This window comes from Parasteatoda tepidariorum, chromosome 4 (genome assembly GCF_043381705.1).
Source record: "Parasteatoda tepidariorum isolate YZ-2023 chromosome 4, CAS_Ptep_4.0, whole genome shotgun sequence".
Classification (NCBI taxonomy): domain Eukaryota; kingdom Metazoa; phylum Arthropoda; class Arachnida; order Araneae; family Theridiidae; genus Parasteatoda; species Parasteatoda tepidariorum.
Genome location: NC_092207.1, coordinates 46,137,353 through 46,155,299, shown reverse-complemented (window position 1 = coordinate 46,155,299; position 17,947 = coordinate 46,137,353). Strand labels below are relative to the sequence as shown.

Below are 17,947 nucleotides of genomic sequence, written 5' to 3'. Positions count from 1 at the left end.
TATGATCAATTTTTAAAATTATCCAGTATAATATTACCTTGCGCACATCCATTTCGGGCCCATCCTTGGTAACTAACAAATCAAAGCTCAGAATAACAAATCAGTTCAGCAGTGCAGTAAGAACGACACTTTAAAACCATCTTGTTACACTCAATTTGCGCTTTTGTTTTCATATTTTGTAATCTGGCAATCTTTCTGCGAGAACATTTTTAAATAATTCTTGAAAAATTTTATATCCATGTAAGTTGATCTGATTTTGCTACTCGCTTTATAGTCCCCTTTTTAATGTATTTTTCTTTTATTTTATTTTCTGTTTTTACATGTTACTTATTTTTACTTTTTGTGATCTATTTTATTTGTTGTTATTTTTATAAAAAGAAATTTTGAGTGCTCCTCACACTATTGTATTAATATATTTTGCTTCGACTTCATTGATACAATATCAGAAAGCACTCTGTTATGCGGATATAATCGTGTGGGCTGAAGGAAAGATTATATCTTTTTTTTCCGGTTTTTTAAATAATATTTCATCCTTTTTTTTTCTTTTTTTTAAACAGCTGTTTGTTATTTTTCTACATATTATTTCTCCCCCTTTTTTTTCATATGTCTATTATTTTTCTTTGTTTTATTCTTCATTTTGAACATATCTAATGAGTTCTGTTTACTTGCAGCTTAAGCGCATTAAATGAAACTTATTGTTTTTCTTAACTTTCTTCGTGTTTTCTTGTATTTATTTATTTTATGTATATATATTTTAAAGCATGATGCATTGATGCATTAATTTATTCTAGGATTGAAATTTAAATTTTAAAAACAAAATACGTTACATTTCTTTAGTTAGAAAAATATGAGATTTTCTTTAAGAAATTTAATTTGTTCTTACTATTTAAAAATTTATATTTTTATTCTAATAATTTATAATAATATTATTCTAATAACTAAGTCTAATTTTAAACAGAAAGCGTCGTAACATAACAATATTATATAATTTTTGAAAGCATGTCAGATAGGTCTACATCAAGATAGAAATTCAATATTTAGAAACAAATAAAACTATAGATTTCGTATTCTAGATGATCTGTGATTCCTATTGTTATTCAAAAAATTTTATTTATTAATTATTTATTTAAACTGAAGTGTTTTAATTGTAATCTGATAGTTATGCCCATTTTACGTACTAAAAATATCAGATTAATATTTATCAAACATTTTTCTATGAAGTATGATGGATGAGTTTATGCCAGTCTAGAATTTCTAAGTTTTGAAGCAAGCAAAGAAATCGAAAGTTTGTTTATATTACAAAACGAAACTAAAACTAAAATTTCACAAAATAAGAATAACGATTGTTACTAATGTAACTTCGATCGGAACTTTTGAATGAAAATACATTTTTTGGTTATAAATAAAAAATATATATGATCTGAAATTCAATCGAAGTATTTTTCATCAAGGATCGAGTAAAAAAAAAATGAAGTTTATTCAGACCTATGAATAACAGATTTCATTCCCCTCTCTTTTTAACATTTTTGTTGTGGCTTCTTTCCGTTAAATTAGCGCCACCATTTTTATGCAGTAACCTAAAATTGCTTAAATGATGGATGAGTGTAAATATGAATACATTAAAGATGTTTTTTCTTCAAAAAACTGAATTAATGTTGTCATTTACTTTTAGAACTCGACATTTATGGCATCTAACTAGTGTGAAAACGAAATTTTGTGCAAAATTTTTGAAATAACTTTACTATAACTTTAGAATTCTTGTACTCTTACCTTTTTAAAAAATTCTTTACTTTTGTTTGTACTCTAATTATTTACAAAGTTATAACAGTTTTTGTATAAGGTGATAACAGTGGATTGACTAATGATTTAAAGTATTTTAATGCGTTTATTTCAAAATCATATATTGCACAGCAACATGCATTTACTTTATAATAACACTTCATATTAATTTAGTGGCAACTATTATGGTTTTTTACCTTCAGTTTTTTTTTTAATTATAAAGAAAACTAGATAAATACAGAAAGTAATACTAAGGAAGGATGATAAATTAATATTACTGGTATAAAAGGTTATAAATAACTTAAATAAGGAATAAATGTATATGTTTATATTTTATGCACATGCCTATCTTAATTTTATAAAAGCAAAGAATACCCTAATCTCTAGAAACTTTAAAGATCCTCAGTGATTAAATAGCATTTTTCTATGTGTAAAATAACTAAAAATAATATTTTTCAAAATTTGCTAGTATTTAATATGCGTTATCTAAATGAGTTGGAAAAATTATTTATATGCAGTAAGGAGTAAAAGTTTTGAGGAGATATTTTTTTCTGTTTCTTCTCCTTCTGCAAGCAAAATTTCTTAATGATGTAAATTATTAGTTTAAAGCATTAATCATTTATTCACTTAATCAATTAAACGTTATTTGTCTACATAGAAAGCAACGAATAATAGACTGGAAACATTTTAATATATCAAATACCAAACGATAATTTGAAAAATCGAAATCAAAAGGTTTGAAACAGTCAATCATGTTTTTAATACTTAAATGTATGTAATAATGTTTCACACAAGATTGCCTTCACAGTTCAGTGGTTAAAGCAGAGTAATTTTGTGCAAAATATGTGGGTTTGAATCTAGTTCCTTCCTATTAAAGAATGATTTTGTTATTTCATTCCGATACAAACTGTAAGTAAATAGTTTCCTATTTTTCAATAACATTGTGCAGATATGCAAATTTGCGTTAAGAATTATCACGCTCTTATAATCTTCCTAAATATACGATGCTTCGTATATCAAGCTGAGAAATCATTTAACTTTGTTATATGACAGAACTAACATTTCTAATACTTAAAATCTAAGAATTTCATTTCCTCAGTTAAAATCTAGGTGTGTATTTGATCAGCTTCAGTATTAAAAACGGGGGAAAGCACGCCTTTGGCAGCTCGTCCTTTTTATAATTAAAGAGGCTGAGAAAAAAATATCATTTTCTGTTATTGCTAACAAGTTTGGAAATCCAAAACCAACTTTCTAGCCACATGATAAAAAAATGGGGGAAATGTGCATGATCTGCTAAAATCAGGAGTCAAAAGGAAAAAGATTAAACGGCAAGATTCGAGGAAAGAGGATAACTGCCCCAAACAAGTGCGCTAATCAAATATGCAAGTAAATAGCCAGGCCACCGAACATGGAATCATAGAGAATAAACTCACCATGAAGTGCATCTAAATGCAGCTGGATTAAGTGCAAGGGTTCCTGTTAAGACCTTTCATCGGGACAAAGAATTGGATGTTCAGATTAAAATTTGCAAAGGAACACAAAGCGTGAACAACTAAGGATTGGAAAAAAATATTTTGGAGTAATGAAGCCCAATTCAGGTTGTTTGGAAGTGTTGATCGACGTTTCAATCGTCATCAAGAAGATACCGGAATGGATTCCCAGTTTCAACGGCTAACAATAGAACAAGGGAACGAATCAGCAATGGTCTGGGAAGTTTTTGCTCATCATTACGTCTCCCCCCGAGTAACATCGGTGGGACTATGAATCAATATGTTTATAAATGCTTCCTCATGCTCCCAAAAAATGCTTCGTGGATGGATTATTCAGCAGAATAAGGATCCTAAGCACACTTCTAGCATTGTGACAAATTAATTTACTGGCAAGAACGTTAAAACTTTGTACTGGCCGAGTCAATCACTTGTCATAAACCTCATAGTAAGCCTTTGGGAGCCATCGGAGGAAAAGTCGGAGCACGGAAGCAATCTTCAAGTGTAAAACTCCTTGAAGATCTTCAGTCAGAATGGCCTCAAAGCAAATAATTTTTCAAAATATCTTTTGGTGTTTGTTAAGTTAAAAATTTTAAGTCTATTAATATCCCTCCATTGAAGATGACTTAATCTACGAATTACTAATTTACATCAATTAGAAATTTCGTTCACAGAAAAAGTTAAAGAAGAAAAACATATCATCTGCAAATTTTTCCTTCCTGCTTTAAGCATATTTAAGTATGCAAAATGAGTAAGTTTAATGCAAAAACTCATTGAGCTATATGAAATTTTCAAAACAAGTAAATTATAATGTGTTAAATCATTCAATCATATTTTCATGTTAGTGATACGATCCAATTCCATGATTTATTTCAGAAACAGCCAATATCAAACTATTGGAAGCTAAATTTTTAAGGTTTTTTTTTAAGTATTGCAATATTATTTTCTTTTTCGGTTTCTTTATCCGTGCAATAAAAACTATTGTCTGCATTAATTTATTTAAAGTTTATTTGCCTTAAATATGTATCTATTTCTTTAAAGTTAAATGTGCTGTTTTTTCAAAAAAAATGGATTTATTATATTTGCATTAAATGCATTAGATGTTAAAGTAAACCAATTTTTCTAGCCAAATTTCAGAATCGTATTGTGAAATAAAGTTTAAAGAGTCCAGTAATTTTCAACAAAGGAGAGACTATATTTTGAGCTGCATTGACTAATAAAAGAACATGTGAATAAAGCACAGATGAAAGTATATAAATGGACATATTACTGGTTCATTTCAATAAACATGAACCTTCCTTAGTGTTTAGACACCAAATGATGAAAAACTCAAAGCACAAAATCCTTAAACCAATTAATCATTTGGTGTTTAGACACTGGGGAAGGTTCTTGTTTAAATAGCTGAAACTATCGTATGCCCATTTATGTACTTTCATTTTTGCTTTATTTACATAAATGGATATATAAGGACAATATTTCAAATTGTACTTTTTGCTTTAGTCTACAATAATATAGTACATTATAACTCTATATTAAAGTTGCAGCAATCTTAAAAGTATTAAAAACTAAAACTTTTCAAAATTTCAAGCATTTTAGACGATAGCTGGAATTTCTTCCATTAAACATAAAATAAACTTTTAAGATCATATATGATATCGATAAAAAAACTCCTTTACATCGATACGGAAATATGTAAATAAAATTAAACTGAAAATAGTTTCAGGTATTTCGATTTATTTATGAAATTGCGTTCACTTATTTTTTTTCTGCGTATCTTCTAATGTGGCAAATAGATTATAGGAGTATAATCTCCTCGCCAAAAGGGGCGAACAAAATAAACAGATAAATTTTTGTGAAAAAGTGATTTTCCATTTTGTACTCTCGTATATTTTTTTTCTTTCTATTTTCTCTTTGCTCCCTCTTTTGCGATTTCTAACAACATTCTATTTCTTGTTTTCATTGCAATTCTCGCATTCTGCCGTTAGAAAAATAACAATTCATTGAGAAAAGAAGATTTGTATTTTTCTGTTGCTTCCAGGCTGCAACCGTTATTATTAAAACAGCATTACATTGATCCAGATTTACCGGTGGGAAATCAACGACTGTGAGAAGAGTTCTGAAAGAAGAAATATTTCCTACCTGCAGATGGAAAACTATCATTTACTACTTGTTGCTGACTGCCTCTCTCTCGCAACGGGATCTTGACCCCGATAACATTCAGAATCAGAAATGGACACCGTAGTTGTAAAGGAGAAACAATAAAAGTGAAATATGGCAGAGGAAAAAGATGTTTTCTGAATAATAGGACAATTGACAAAATCAAAATAAAAGATCTTCTTTGTTTCCATTTTTCCTTTCTACAAAATGTTTTCGAGAGTAAATATTAAATGATTTACCTTTTTTTTTATTTAACAAGCTTATATTCAACGATAATGCTTTCCGAGGGAAAAAAAGAGTTATATATATATTATAAAAACTCCTGACAAATTTATGGTAAAAAGTATTCGTAATCTGGACATACAAAAAGCATAGTCAAAACCATCAGAAGATGGTCAAATTTATCATGTTTTAGGCTCTAAATGGGAAACTTAATTTCGCAGCGAAAATTCTATAAATATTTAATGATTATTATTTCTCATACTTTATTTTTTCTAATAAATATACTTATTATACTAATTTAGTTTGATATTTTTTCACATCGCTTTGAAATTATCCTTACATTTTTTGATCAGCTTGAAACTAACTCATTAAAATTTTCAAAAAAAGAAGGGAAAAAAGCATATATAAATATATATATATACAAAGTTTGTACATATTTTAATATATATTTAAATGTTTACATATATACAAAATTTTAGATTGAAAGTGTATATATATATATATAAAATTGCTACATTTTTAAAATTACATTTACGATTTTAAGCAATCCCATCAATAGCTTAGAATTTATTGAAATGATTGAACAGTGCCTAAACCAAGATTATAATATTAAACAAGTTTTGTCTGTTACGCGGAGAAGAATTGATTAAAAGCATCTCCATATTTTGTTACGACACAATAAAGTTACTTGTGTTTCGTTTAGCACATGCATACTAACATTAAATCTTTTTTTAAAATTTCTTGTAAGTCAGTAAAGTAAGTCAGCGCATAAAGGAATAACATCGTAACAATTCAAAGGCAATGTTACCGCTTGTTGATTCACATGTAATGGCATTAGAAATAAAGAACTAAATCCTTTTGTTATTGAGATATCAGTCATAAGAAGAATTCGCTTAGGGTAATGGATTATTTTGCCATGCTCTAAGATTATGCTTTGTGTTTTCGGTAATTGCTGATAAAATATGTCCTAATACTGAAATATTTTCCACTTTCAGAATACATACTTAATGTGTGTATTTCTTTCCTTTTTTTATCATCATGACATTTTAAATTTATGTTTGAAATATTCTATTTTATTGCTTGGATTCTCGGTTTAACTTTTTAGGTTAGGTTAGATTTGCTAAATGTTCACCAGTACCCTATTTAACTGCCGCCCATATATTGAGAAAAGTTTCGCATATCTTCAGACACTTTAATATACAATCTGAGTAAACTCCACAAACATTTAAATAGTATTCAAAAATAAAAATCAATTACATTTAAAATTCATAATATGTAATCAATAAAAATTAATGGTAAAATATTTAAAAATTTTATTTTAATTTTTTTTCAATATTGTACGTTCCTGATCAGATCTTTAAGTTCTAGGACTCATTCTTAATGCTTAATGAGGGTAATCATAAATGTGCAAATTAATTAGTATGATAATAATTTTAAGTTGCAAAATCTGACTCAAAAACGCCACTTTTTGGATTGTTTATTATTTGATTTAATAATTGTTGAAAAAATTTGAATTGTAAGGTATGCAATTTTTTACATAATTTTATGGAATGAGAAATTGAATTTTAAACATNGTTACCGCTTGTTGATTCACATGTAATGGCATTAGAAATAAAGAACTAAATCCTTTTGTTATTGAGATATCAGTCATAAGAAGAATTCGCTAAGGGTGAAGGATTATTTTGCCATGCTCTAAGATTATGCTTTGTGTTTACGGTAATTGCTGATTAAATATGTCCTAATACTGAAATATTTTCCACTTTCTGAATACATACTTAATGTGTGTATTTCTTTCCTTTTTTTATCATCATGACATTTTAAGTTTATGTTTGAAATATTCTATTTTATTGCTTGGATTCTCGGTTTAACTTTTTAGGTTAGGTTAGATTTGCTAAATGTTCACCAGTACCCTATTTAACTGCCGCCCATATATTGAGAAAAGTTTCGCATATCTTCAGACACTTTAATATACAATCTGAGTAAACTCCACAAACATTTAAATAGTATTCAAAAATAAAAATCAATTACATTTAAAATTCATAATATGTAATCAATAAAAATTAATGGTAAAATATTTAAAAATTTTATTTTAATTTTTTTTCAATATTGTACGTTCCTGATCAGATCTTTAAGTTCTAGGACTCATTCTTAATGCTTAATGAGGGTAATCATAAATGTGCAAATTAATTAGTATGATAATAATTTTAAGTTGCAAAATCTGACTCAAAAACGCCACTTTTTGGATTGTTTATTATTTGATTTAATAATTGTTGAAAAAATTTGAATTGTAAGGTATGCAATTTTTTACATAATTTTATGGAATGAGAAATTGAATTTTAAACATACGATCTTTTTTAACATTTTTTTTTCTTTTTTTTGTCATGTGAAACTACTTTCTTTAAAATGATGTAAAAAATTGTGCATCTTAAAATTCAAAAAAGATTTAACTCTTATCTTTGAATAAATGAATTTTACGATTGTGTGCAAACCATTTTTAATTCGCTGAAAAAGTTCTCGAGATATGGTAAAAAATAAATTTCCCATATTGCAGTTACATATTTTGTTATATATTTTGGGAGTTGGAAATCCGAATCCGTCAAAAAGAAGATATATTTATTCCGGTAAAATACTATTTTGTGTTTGATTTCGTAATTTAAAATATTGTTTGCCTTTATTATTTAGCATATTTGAAGTCACTTTTTCGAATCATTAAGATTGAGTCCTTGAACGTAAAGATCCCATCATTAGATCGAACGTCATTCATTATAGTCCGTTTTCTTAAGCACCGTATTTGAAAAAAGAAGGGGAAATAGATATTTAAATAATAACATTCATTGTTGAGTAACTTCAAATTGCAATGTAAAATTGTTAAATATTTTAAGGCTATTAGAAGACAACAAATACACCACAATAAATGCCTTATAAACTTCGAAAATTGTTTCTACGATACATTATAGCCGATTTAATTTGTTTCATTATATAATAAAAGATTCATATAATAGTTGCAAATTATACAACAATTAGAAATTATACAATAGTTGCTGTAAAACTAACAATATTTTGAAATTGTTTTACGGGTTTGTAATAAGTTTATTATCAAAGCACTTGATCGCTATTCCGGTAATTTTCAGTAATAATGTAAGATGACAAGTAAGTCTACTTTCATTTATTGTCAAACTTTGTCTGGATTTTATGGCATTTCTGTTAGAATATCTCGATTCTTCGAATAAAATTGGCGATAACGGACGACAGGAATGGCGACATGATGTATTCAGCTCACATACTTATTGAATTTCATATTCTGGATACACTGCGTGCATGATATTTCAAAGGTAATAATGAAGTTTGAACGAACTTACTGAATCATCATTCGTTGATCCATGGTCAAATGCCGTCTGAAAGATACCTTAAGTTATATTTCCACTTCTCCGCCAAATTTGAATGTATCACTTTTCAAAATAATGATACTTTAAATATATTAAGCAAAGTTTTGTGTCATCTGAAGTTACATAGAGTGGAAAGGAAATTGCATGTAAGGCAGACACTTTCTTGGTTTTAGCATTCATTTAAGCTTTGCAGTATGTCTGATGATTAATATCTCAAATCATTGTTTTACTTTAACGATTAATAGAGTTTTTGTTTTAAATAAACGTAATTTCAACCGTTCGATACGTATAGTTTCACAAAAGTGCATCGTCTATGAATTTAAGTTTATTTTTATCAATGGCTACATTTAAAACAGGTTTGCTTTTACTCGCATGACTGAATGTTCTTAGTAAATATCATCATTCATGAATAAGAGTCCATTAATAATTGCGTTTTATATAATATTTCTTAGTTATTTTAACTTCACAGTAAAAAAAAATTGGTGTATTTAGGCTATCAGTTTTGGTGTTAAAGTTAACTGAACATTTTTACAGGTAATTTGGTCAATTTTTTTACTTACTTTTTCATTGTTATAGTTTTTATTTTATCCATTTTCTTGTTTTTTTTGTTTACTGACAACACATATTTTCATGCGTATTAGCAGCATTTTGTAGCTCCACAGCAAAAACGTCTTCTAATTCTTTTAAAAAAGTATTGTTCAGACGATTTCATATATTTTTTGCGTCATACTTACACTGTTAAAGATTTCTCAAAAAATATGGTTAAATAACAATTTACTTAGTTATTATTTTACCATATTGAATTAGAACAGTCAAATAACCATAAATAAGATGGCATTCAAATTGTTAACTGCTGGAAAAAAATTTCATTAACTATTTTCCTCTTATACGGTCAAGCAACCATGATTTTATAGCACCAACTAGGCCCACCTATTGTAGCCACTTATTTCCTTTCAGGTGGGCACATATTATAGCAGAGAGGGCTAATCTATCAATTTCATGACCGACAGAACGGAAGTTGGAGTTCCAGCGTTGACACCACATTATTTCTTCCATTCCCTTCAACACGTGAGGAGTTTCCAGTGTTCTGCATTCCCCAATTTGTAAGCCTGGGCTGTTAGAATACGATATTCTCATTTACGCATAGATGGTAGCACCATAAAGCTGCTTAAATCCAAAGTCCAGTTAAATATCTTTTTTACGGTTTTGAAGTTCCATGCTAGTTTTAATACGGTTCATGCTAGTTGTAAATGGTCAAAAACCACATAGTTTTGTATTCATTGTTGTTTAACCATGCTAGTTGTAAACGGTCTCAAAACCGTGAAAGTAAAAATATCTTCTTTGCCATAAACTTTACGGTTAATTGGATGAACAGTCTTCTGCTGGTTATTTTACCATAATTTTAGAACGAAAACTCTAACAGCGTACTGTTCTGTATGTAAAATTGTATTTAGATTAAGTCAACACCGAAAAGGGTGACATCAATGTACTTCGGATAAACTAGCTTTGATAATGTACTTTCTATAAACTAGCTTTCAAAAAAGAGTGAAAGTAGCTTAAACCTGCGTTGCGAAGAAAGAAAAATCATAAAACCAGCACTCTCTTAGGGAAACGACAATGGATCTAAATCGTTTTATCTTATTCTAGCATTTCTGGTGATATTTTGTATCAACATTTTACACTCTGCGGAACAGGGGAAACTATCAAAAACTATTAATCATTTTAAAGCAAGTCTTGGTAATTACTTCTGTAGACAATGTTTTAATCTTAAACAACATCACACAAATTTTAGTTATTTATTAAATTTGTCTGCATGACAAACTCATTTTACTAGTTTTTGATCAGTTTCCAGATTAGTAAATAAATAGTTCTTCATAAATATTTAATTATTTGTATAAAGAAAATGGCTATTTGTATAGATAAGTAGTTCTGTACACACAGCATTTCTGAAGGAAAAAATATGTTTTACAATTTTCTATGACTCTAATCTAAAAAAATTTTCGATTACTCTATCCTATAACATTTGAGGTATTACATTTCAAATATTATCAAAGAATTATATTCCTCAAAACAGAATTACTTAATATCTTAAAATAAATATACATGATACCAACAATTTCACTTTTTTTTGACACGCTTTTAATTTTCTGGCTATATTATTTGTAAGTATTAATATATTTGAAGAAATATTTATTTAAACTACTAAAATATCAAGAAGATGGAATATATTTAAAAAGAATTTTTTAAAAAAAATGTTTTGTGCAGACACATTGCAATACATATTGCCATCCATTTTTATACTGCAATGTGAAAGAGTTAAAATGACTCCTGAAAGAAACGCTCGGACTAATTTCTTCAAAATATTTCTAGTAGTTTTGCCGTATTAAATATTTCAAAGTTTCAAAAATGTACTTAATGAATTCTCAAATAAATGTTAGTCACTCGAAAAAATGGGATATAGGCCAGTGCATATTGTTTAAAATAAATACGTACTATCTAAGAAGAAAAAAAACCATTAAAGTTTCATCGTTTTTTTTTCGTTTCTTAAGACATTTCCAAAGAAACATTTTATCAAATTCATTAACCAGCTTTCTTCACTTGTTTAAAGATACAAATTTCATCAAAAGCATTAGTTTTAAAGCTACATACCGATTAACTACTATTGATGAGAAAATAACACATAAAATAAAAGGAAAATCTGTGATAAAGATATTGAGTTAGAAAAATAGCCCCTGTACTATCCCATCTGTGGTATTCAAATCAGCAAAAATAAGCTACGGATAAAAATATCCGTAGTACATGTGAATGACGCAGGTGAGGAGAGTAATTTCGTCAAACATCAAAAAGTTCACGTTTCATTAAAAATCGCATGATTTTGTGACGAAATGATTGCCAAAAATACCGAAAAACTGTTCAAGAATCGTTGGATTGATAGTTTGTTTCTAAAGTGTATTGTATACTTGAATTAAATAGGATAACTTTTAAGTAAACATTTGTTCTATTAACGACAAATTGACGAAATTAGTATCTGACCCCCTAAACTGCAAAGTAATCAAAGCGACAATTTGTTTGAGAAGAGCGGATCAAAATATACTTAATCTTGTACACTTCAACTCGAAGCTTTCGACCTTCACAAAGCCGTTATTCATCTGTAGACCATCCTGTCTTCTCCCCATTGTCAGCCGGACTTAATGCAAGTGCACCTCGACGATTCCGCCCGGACACTTCGAACATTACTTAATCTAGAAGTCTTCGATCCGGAGAGCAGCAATTTAAGGAAGCAAAAGGTGTACAGACGATTGTAATCACACCGGATTCCCCTCTCAACTCTTCATACGATCCATTAGCAAGACTTTTGCCACGGTGACTAAATCTCTAGTTGTTGTCCCTCCACTCTCTGGAGAAGTCGTCATGGTAAATGGCTCTTTTCTAGAACGAAAATTTGCAAATGTTTATTATTCCAATGTTGATGTTTCTGTGGATTAGCAGATGGAATAGAAATGAATGAGGCATAAACCTAGGTATGGTAATGGTGAGAGTTCTAATATTCCAAATGGGATTTTTTTTCCTTCACTTCCTAAAAGGTAGTGAGGTTGCTAATTAGAACGTTATGAAAGGTAGTTTTCATTTAAATGGAGAGCTTCTGTAACTTGTTGAGCTATTAAAAGAAAGGGTACGCAAAATGTGTTGTATCTGATTTAGGTAGAACTGACCTTTCGCAGCTGAAATGTGATTTAGTTTTTTAAGAGAGAATTGCAATTAAACCTCATCTGCATGTTTTAATAATTTATTAACAATTAAACAATTACAATTAAAATACAATTACAATTCTTAACAATTAAAATATCAATACAATTATCAATTCATTCAAAATTAAGGATACATATTGCTTTCTTTATGGATTCAAAAGTTTTAATAGCAAGCTAATATTTAAATACACTTTAAAAAATTCCGGATAAAATTACGGCATAAAGTACAGGCATTTTGGGAGCATTCATTTTTACCGTAAATTCTATTTCCAACAAAAACTCTTATATAGAAATTTTTTACTGCAATATTTATTTAATTTGTGCGATATAGTGATTTTATGATACTTATTACTGTTAAAATAATGGTATAACATGCCTTTTTATAACGGAACATGTTCCGGTAAAAATAAATTTCAGGGAGAAAAGTACCGGTATTTTTTACCGTAATTTTTAAAGTGTAACATTTTTTTTAAATTATTTTATTTTTTTATTAACAACTTTATGATAAGCTTAACGAATGAGAATATTAAAATCCTAAAAAATAGGAGTGGAATTTTTCACTGAAAAGAAAATTGTTATTAAAATTCTAAGAGAAAATTTCCATTTGCGTATTTGAAAAAATTAAGTAAACAGAAATTCGTGAAGTATATTATAATTGAAGACTAATGTATAAAATCGCCGCTAAAACGAAATCGCCGCTAATCCAGAAACGAAAGTTAGAAGTCCATTTCACGCAATCAATTTATTTATTATTTCACTCAATTTAATTCAATTTATTTGTTCTTAGTTTCAAAGTACCAAAAAATATTCAAAATAATGCACTAAAACTTAAAATATAGTAAAGCACTTGATATTGTTCTTTATTATATTAAATATTTTGATTATTTCACAAATTTATTCTCACAACTTTTCTCACACTTTTGGCAAAATTTTGAATGGGTGCATTGATTTAAATCAAATTTATGTCCATCTATGTTCACTTGAAAGCAAAAATGGCATAAGTTTCGAAATCGGTCCTGAGCTTATCGCTTTTCCGCACTAGATCTAACGAAATAAAAAAAAATGCAAAGCTATTCTAAATAAATACGAAGGGAAAATCTTTTCAGTCATTTATAGCCAATACTGAGATTAAAGAGATCATTTTTTATACTCCCAAACGCAAGGTCAATATGAAATATTCTTTTCATATATTTGCTTCTTTTCAAGCCCCCATAATGCCCTCAATACTTCAAACGCACAATACTGAGCTCTCGATTTTTGTTCGGTCGTATATTGAAGCAAAGGCACGGATTTTATTATTTTTTCAAAGCCTATTCATTGTTGGGAGAAAAAAAAACTTAAGTATCTTCTCAAAAATATTTATCAGAATGATGTTGTCGCTCATCGGTTTTATTTAAAATATTTCCACTGCATCAAATTTCTCAAATATTTTTTTTCGTTTCTGGACGTGTATAATAAATGATAGCTTGCGTGCAATAAATACGACATACTTATTTTTAAGATATATGGGACATGAAATCAATAGATTCTAAAAAGGGAACTTCATTTGAATATTTAATAATTTAAATATAGGTTAGCAAGCAATGCTTGGATACATATAATATTTTTATTCAATATCACTACTAAATTTTCATTTAAACAAGAAAGCATTACTACCTGCAACATATTAACAAATTGACAAACTACACTATCTGGAAGAAAGTGACGGGACAACTGTAAAGTTTGGTGGAAGAGGATTGATTGTATGGGCCTGTTTCTCCTGGTATGGGGCTGGCCCACTAGTGAAAGTTGATGGTATGATGAATGCCGATGGATACTGTGATATTCTCGACAATCATGTCCTTCCTCTACCTTGTGGGCAATGTACGGTATGGATGATTGCTTGTATCAAGACGACAACGCAAGATCCCATGTTGCAAGGAGGACTCTTGATTTGCATGTGAACAACAACGTTAAACGCATAGAGTGGCCAGCGCAGAGCCCTGATCTTAACCCAATTGAACATCTCTGGGATGAATTGGACCGTCGATTAAGGGCCTGCTCCCCACTCCCCAAAAGCAAGCATGAACTATGGAACTTCCTCTTAAACATTTGGAAGGAAATTCCTCTTGTCGCAATGGGGCTAATTTAGTGGAAAGTATGCCCAGAAGGGTTGCAGCTGTGATAGCAGCCAAAGGAGACCCTACCTCCGATTAATTTTAATAAATATGGGTTTATGTCGTTATAGTGTCGTGTCCCGTCACTTTCTTCCAAATAGTATATTTATTTTATAGTAAAACTGCAAATATGCTGCAACATTCCCCTGCTATTTGATGCGATTCATGAATTGAAATTTGGGACCATTTCTTACACAATAAGATTTTTAGGTATACCGAAGTGTTATGAGATTTAACACAAACCCGTGTCTCGAAGTTGAACCAAGTGTTAGAAAAAAAATTCAAGTCTGGTTATAAAGGTGGTTAGTTTTGTACGAAAGAAAAATTGGGAAAATACGAATGATAATTTTTATGAGTGGTTCAGTCTCAGTGTTAAACTAGAATCCTGCTGGTAGATCTGTTTTTCGTTACCAAATAGCTTTAATAGTCAAGAAAGTATAATTCAACGAAGATAACGATATTTAGCAATAAAATTACTTTCGTTTTAACTATGTCCAAGTTAAATCCTCTCACACTCTAAGCTTTATTTATTTGTTCTTCCTTTCTGAAGAAAAAATTGACACATTTGACACATTTACTTATTTAAACAAATAAATAGTTGAGAGAATTTGCTGCTTATTAGTTTCGAATAAAATAAAATCCAATATGCCTCATTCAGCTTTACTTTTTGGAAATATGGATCAGATATAGCGGGCTTTTATCTCTTCCGGCATCATAATTTTAGTCATTAAATACTCATAAAAAAAGTCAAACTTTTAAAGTTTTTCATTGACATAACTTTTGCTGTTATACATATTATATTAAAAAAAAAATTTTGCAATTTAAATAAAATTAATAATATTTCTGAGACAGTTTTTAGTTTGTTTTGTTTAAAAAATTTAAATTAAGAAAGCTAACAAAAATTGGAGCTAGTGTACAAAAACTTATTAAAATTGCTTGAAATTTTTATAAATGTTGCATATGCATTTAAAAATTATAAATATTGCGCTCAAAATTATAACATTTTTCTGTATTAAAGTTTAATTTAGAAACTTATTTAATGGCGATGATTTTTTTTCAGATTTTAAATCCAAAGTGACAACAAAATTAAAGAAAACATACATTTCTTAAATAAATTACTGATAATACTTTAAGTTTTGAAATAAAAATGGAAATTAAAAAATGTAATCCATAATTTGTATAATTTGTTAAAAGAATTGCAAATAAAAATAATATTGCTTAAAAAATACATTAAATAATTTTTTTTTTTACATTTATGTTTTTTTAGTATTCACTACTTCAACGAGAATGTAAGATCGACCGTACTTATTTCATTTTTAAATTCCTGAGTACATAATATTGTCAAAATTAATTCAAAGCTTATAATATACTATTATAAAATTAATATAACAAACTTATAAGTAACTTATAACTTGTTTAAACTAACGTTTAAACTTTTAACTGAGGCTAATATTAAAAAATAATAATTAAAATTAAAAATATACTGTAAGCTTATACTTTCCATGATAATATTAAGTTAAAACTATATTTTTTAATACCAACATAGAATAATTTTATTCAAAGAAATTGTCGAATTTTTCCCTCTATATTACTAATAAAGATTAATCACACTCAGATAACTATATGGAATATATTTAATGTTTTCATTTAATTATATAGAGCAATAAAAAGAAATTCAAAACTTAAACCTTTTCGAGAATATAACGTAACTTCAATCATCTTAATGGAATATTGGATTAACTTAGAATTCTCTTATTCAGATAATGTTTTTTTCTTTTATTTTCAATCTAGAAATGATTTCAAAACTGTTTTGTTTAAACTCCTCTTTTAATTATCCATTGAGTGATTTCAAACAATTTAACTCGATAATCGTTCGCAAAAATGCGATGATAATAAACGAGTTCACGTTTCGGTAAGATTTCTTTCCGAAGAAAATAGAACGTGATATCTTGCTCTAATGTTTCTTTGATAAGATTAAGAACTTGAAGCAGCTTACTTAAAACTGCTTCTCAATTTAGTATTTTCAGATTTTTTTAAACGAAAGATACATTTTAAAAAAATTATTTAAGAAAAAAAGAAATAGTAAGGATATCTACTATTACGCAAGAAAAAAGAGAAAATTAATAACATTTTAACTAGTACTTTTATTTGCTTTTATGCATTTCTGTTTTGGTCACAAACTGATTTATTTCATCTCAGGGACATGTATTAATTTATATGCTTCTTTATTACGTGTGCAGAAATCAAGTGAAGCTTTTATTTGTAAGCCAATTGCTATAAAGAGAATTATTTGTTGTTCATATCTTTATATAGTTACGGATCTGATGCATAAATATAAATTTGTACTGTAAGAAAGTGTTCCCCAAAATTGAGAAAAAATATGTGAAACTAGCACCAAAATTTAAAAGCCCTAGTATTCCTTACTGAATAAAGAGACATGCTCAAACGTGTAAAATTGGTATTTTTCTATACGCTTTTTCATTTTTCAGTATGCCACTATACTCAATAATGGATACACGGGGTTTTCAAATTTGAATATATTTGTTTCGGTATTTGTTTCAGAGTTATTTTGACTCATTTCACTCTGTTTTGAGTTCGCTCTTACAGAATTCGTTTTTAAAATACCTTGTATGCTAAATAAGATTTTAAGTAACTAGTATATTTAAAGCACTATAAATACACCGAAAAGCCATTACATTATGACCACCCTCCATCTATTACAATGAGCTCGCCCAGGTTTTCATGGTTTCTCGAACAATGTCTTCACGGGGCACATTAAAACCCATAATTCTCATAGAACTATCCCTGACGTCTGCAAGCTACTTTAACATAGTTGCAGACCAGGTTCACCCATTCATGGCACCAGTTTTTCCAGCGGGGGATGGTGTTTATCAACAGGATTATGCACCATGTCATATGGGTCGAATTGTCATGGATTGGTTCGAGGAACATTCCAGTGACTATTAAGTCATGTCTTGGCCCCCAAATTCACCTGACCTTAATCCAATAGA

The 17,947-nt window shown here is 28.6% G+C and overlaps 1 protein-coding gene across 1 annotated transcript in view; it reads left to right on the top strand.

Annotated features, from left to right (window-relative positions):
• Positions 1-17,947, top strand: part of LOC107440209 (uncharacterized) — a 285,398-nt gene that overhangs the window by 5,241 nt on the left and 262,210 nt on the right. The window lies entirely within an intron of this gene.